Below are 5,071 nucleotides of genomic sequence, written 5' to 3' on the forward strand. Positions count from 1 at the left end.
TATTTTATTTTTAACCCGTTTCTATCTCATAGTTTCAAGGTCTAAATCTCTTATTTATAGCACACTGTAGAATTTGTTTTTTAGAGAATCTAAATTTTTTAAAGAGGTGAATTAAGCACATGATACTTATAGACAGGATTGTTATATTTGCCTTATGCTCTATCATGTTTTATGCTATATTTATAAATATACTATTTTTTATACAAATTGTCTTTTATGATTTGTCCTATTTTATTCATTTCTATATTTTTACACTTTTAAGGGGGAGGATGGAGTGCTTAAAAAAGTTTGTAAGTTAGTTCAAACTGCCTCCTTTCTATCAATACTTTTATATTTAGGACAATTGATTATCAGTTTACTACTCTGAATAATATTAAAATTTGCTAGTAATCTCTTCCTCATCATCTTCTATCCCTGGAATTGATTTGAAACAATATCCTTTTATTCCTAGGTAATAACCGTAAAGTGATCATGAGCTTAATCTACTTTTTAAATGCTTTTCCCCTTTTTGAAACTTAATGCTGTGTTCCTACCCTTTCAGAGCATACAGCTGTTAGGGCCAATACCTTCCCTCCCGTAAGCATCATTTACACGTTGTTCTACAGGTAGCTGTATATTAATGCTCACCACCAGGCCTTATGTCACTGTCGCTCCAGTCAATTTCATTCTTTGGTAGTTTACTCAGGGAAGACTCCTGGGAACAATATTTCCTGCGTTCTTGCTTATTGATAGCAGTTTGTCTGCAGTTTTTATGCTTGAAAGTTAGTTCAGCTGGATTAATAATATATGGCTCATATTTTCTTTCCTTGAGTATCTTAAATATGTCATTCCATTGTCTCCTGTTATAAAGTGTCGCTGTCAAGAAATCTGATAGCCATCAAATTTTCTTTCCTTCTCAAGTGACTTAGTCCTTTTGCCTGGGAGCTCCAAGCATTTTTTAGAACGTTTCAGTATTGGTCATTCTGGATCATTTTTCTTGATTACATGGTGCTCCTTTCTAGTATGTGCTTTCAGATCCTTTTTTTTTTTTTTTTTTTTTTTAAGCAAAGTTGTTTTAAACGGTTTTGCTGTTGGTGTTTGGTGTTTGTTTTTCAGCCCGAAATTAGTCATTTATTAACTGACCAGCTTACAAAAATGATCATGGTAGCTATCTTAGTTCGTCCGTCTAGTAAGCCTAGCCTTCTGGTCTTCCCTGTTGGCCAGCGTCTCCACCTTCTACAAACGGGTGGTCTTTCTGTGGAGAAGATCATTTGGAGGCCCTCAGGAAGGTATCTGCTTCTTTGAAAGGTTTTCCTACAGTAGGTCTCATGAATCAGGTCCTCCATGCAGTCGATGCCATGTTTACCAAGAGATCGAGCAGCCAATGTGGTGTCTATCCGGGCAATTCACTTCTTGTTGATTTTGCCATAACCACCGTTACAGCTCAACTCATTTACCGACTTCAGGCTCCCTCGCGCTCTCTGTGGTTCCACAAGCCTTACCATGTTAACTGAAGCTTCGTTGAGCTTCACGACGGTGCCACTGAAGATCTGGCAAAGGCGAAAAAGCTGCAACAGTTTTCCAACCTTTGGGCTGGCACCACCGCTACCTCTGATCCCGATGACAAATGCCAACGTGGGTTCCGCACGTTCGCAGAAGCTGCCAGCTTTCCTTGCCATTCTGCTCCTCCTGGCTCCATTCTGAACACCCGCCTATATTCCTCGGGTAATGCTTAGCGTTTTAATACATAAGCTTCCTCCTTCCTTTTCAAGCATCTTTTGGGCAGGCTTCTTTCTCACAGGCTTGATCTTCAACTTTGCAAAATTCCTTTGCTTTTTCCTAAGGGTTTCTGGCACAGCAGGAACCTTCTTTGTCTTCTCTTCACTCTCCATGGTTCCAGCCTGAAAAGAGCAGTTTGTTTGGTTGGTTCGTTTTTATGATTTCTGTTCCATGGCTTGGTTTTCCTCTTTTGTGAACGCTTACGTATTATATACCTATTTTCTATTACTGTCACTTTTTTTTTTTTCAAATCTTATTTCTTTTCTCTTAAATCTCTTTCATTTGTTTTGGTGGTTTAGAAGTTTACTCCTTTTAACCTTTATTTTTTAGGATATTATCTGCTGTCTTCATTCACTCTTGTGTTCTTTCCTGTTTAATATTTATTTCTGAAATGAGTGGGTTTTTTATTTTCTAATTCTTTTGGAGTTCTATCACTTTATTACTAAATGTTTCTGTTACAAATTTATGTTTTCTTTCATTTCCCCATTATTACCTTAATTTCTTTTAGTACATTTTGAAATTTTAGCCTACAGTTGTCTTCTGTCTGGAGTATGTTTTTATGGTACACTTTCATTGCCAATAAATTGCCAATAGAGATTATCCTCTCCAGTCTCCTTTTTCTTCACTAATAAATTTGTATGGGACTCAAACTTGATCCTTCCCTGTTGCCTATTCTTATGTGAAATTAGTTTTCCCTAACTTTTGGGAGGAATAAGTGGGTCAGGACAGATTTTTCTAGCTTCATGGTTCTACACCACTCTTTTTTTTTTTCCTTCTTCTTCACACTAGGACCCATACTTTCTGAGAGCTCCTCACTTCTCCCCCACTTCTATCTGGTCTTCTTTTGCTTGTGTCTTGGCATCTCAGTCCAGAGACCTGTGCTTGGAGGGCCTCTCTAACTGCCATGAACCCACTGCCATCCACCCCCATAATATGCATGTGCAGCTGCGATGCCCTTCTGTCCAAATATATTTGTTTTCTCAGATGATATCCAAATTCTCGCTTCCCCTCTGGGATCAGGTGCCCTAATTAAAGGAAAAGTGGGGAAAGTGGTTGTGAATAGCACTCACCTATGGTCCCAACATGGAGAGTCCACGGTTTCTTTCGTTCTGTGTTCTTGTAGAACTAGGGGTTTCCTTCAAGATGCTTGCTCTCTCTTCCCCATTAGCTGGCCAGAGCATCCAGTGAAATATATTCTTCAACTGGTACCAATTTAGTTGGCGTTTAGCTGGACTGAGCAGGGGGTAAAGCATGCTATCAATTGCTCTCATTGCAACCTTGATATTGTAACCAGATCCAGACGGTTGTGGGATCATGGGGTGCCAGGAGACACAGACACCCAGTCTCAGGGCCCTTATTTGGGACTACAATTCTGAGACTCAGAGCCACTTCCCTGGTTGCAAGGCTCACTAACTTGTATAAAGAACAAGGTAGATGTGCCATGGTTGAAGATTAAAACAAAATCACGTGTGAGAGAGAGAGAGAGAGGGCACGTGTGCTGGGGATGGGGTAGTGAGGGGTGGGTACGTTTACACGGGCATTTCTGACCACTGTAACGAACATCGTATGCAGTGATGTGAGCCAGAACTGAAGCGTGGAGCAGAATGTCCTAATCAAGGAAGAGGAGCATTTATTAAGACACATCCAACTATGTCTGTAATTAAATCCTCCCAACAATTCATTATCATCCCCTTTGTGCAAAGGACTAAAATGAGGGTCAGAGAAATTAGATAATCTGCCCAAGGTTATACAACTAATAAGATCTCTTTGTCTCTTAAATTCATGCTCTGTCCACTTTCAGGCGCTGCTTCCAGAGACCTCCCCTCCCCCCTTTTGCCGGCAGCTTTGCATTTCAATAAGGTACCCGGGTTGAGGGTGAAGACTAGCAAACATGGACACTGGCTCCCTGGCAATCCTCTCCCTCACCAGAGTCCACCATGCTCCTCTTCTCAGCCTTGAGAGATCCAACACTAGCCACCCTGGCCCAGGCCACCCAGTTGGAAGAGGCAAGCAGGAGGCCAGCGGGCCCTTCCTCTCTGGCCAGCCTCCCCAGGCTAGTTCTCATCTGTCCTAATGCTGGGACCAGGCCCTCCCTTCTCCCCCGCCAGCCTTGCTGCCGAGGATAGCAGCACAGCTGGAAAAATAGATAGGTCTTTCTAACCCTCTCATGCGTGTGCCGTGGGGCCAGGTAGCTCTATAAATATGGTAATGGCTTCTCAAGCATGCCCAGACTGGAAATGAGACTGTGAGCCTGGAGAAAGGCTGTTCCCACCGATAACTGCGGTGGCAGCCTTGCTGGAGGAGACAGTGCCTCTGAGCTTCAGGGTCAAATTAACTCCCCCCGCACCCCTTGAGCAGATCCCCTCTCCTCCTGTCCCCTCCCAACCCATTAATCGCCTGTACCCACCTGTTCCCCGATTATACCGATGACACGCACAGAGGAAAGCAGGCAAGCAGAGGCTCATGTTTTGTCTATTACCAGAAGGCCCAGACTTGTGATAAAAAAAAAAAAAGGCTACACCAGCAACAACACAGCTACATTGATGTGTACAATGGGGAACCAGCTTGACACTTCCCCGACGCGGCCCTGCTGAGAAAGACAGCTATAGTGAGGAGCCAAACGGCTGCTCAGCCTCAAGAGCCATGTGCCCGAAGATGCTGGGCCTGTATCCGGTCTCCCCCGGGCTCCGCCTTCAGGGCAGAGTGGACAGTGACCCCCGCCCCGCCCCGCCCTGTGGAATACAGTCTATGGAAGAGGACCGCTGGGATTCCAGAGTAACGTCAGACAAAGCCCTTAATTTAACATCATCCTAGACCCTTCCTTTTCTGTCAGATGAAAATGATCCTTCCTTATTTCGAGTTGTCAGATGATTTTGAAGTCTTAGGTGGTGCCTCCGCTTCCTTCATCCTCACCCTGCTCTTTCTTGCTCACCTGACCACCCCCTTCTTTCAAACAGCAGCTAGACCCCCCCGGCTTGCTCTGCTTGGGCAAGAGAAGAAGAAGAAGAAAAAAGGCTTTTGAGTATCAGAAGTCTAGAACCAGAAGGTACCCAAGGGTGGGGGATTTCTGCTGGGTTTCTTAGCCTTTGTGGTGACATGTGACACCTATAGACACCACAGAACGTTTTTTTATGTGCATAAGCCATATTGCAAATGATTTTACAGCATGAAATCGTTAAGTCTTCCACAACTACAAAATGAATGGGGTTTTAAGTATTTATTTAACTCACTAGCAATTCAAGAAATCAGGAAAGTGTTACAAACCAGTTCAAAGGACAAATCAAAGAGCAGAAACATCTGTAGGCCATTGGAA

The 5,071-nt window shown here is 43.2% G+C and overlaps 1 pseudogene; it reads right to left on the bottom strand.

The window, feature by feature from the left end:
* Positions 1-1,152: 1,152 nt before the first annotated feature.
* On the bottom strand, positions 1,153-1,871 carry LOC140641065 (large ribosomal subunit protein uL30 pseudogene; annotated as a pseudogene).
* Positions 1,872-5,071: the final 3,200 nt, after the last annotated feature.

The sequence above is a fragment of the Canis lupus genome, chromosome 10, assembly GCF_048164855.1.
Source record: "Canis lupus baileyi chromosome 10, mCanLup2.hap1, whole genome shotgun sequence".
Lineage (NCBI taxonomy): Eukaryota > Metazoa > Chordata > Mammalia > Carnivora > Canidae > Canis > Canis lupus.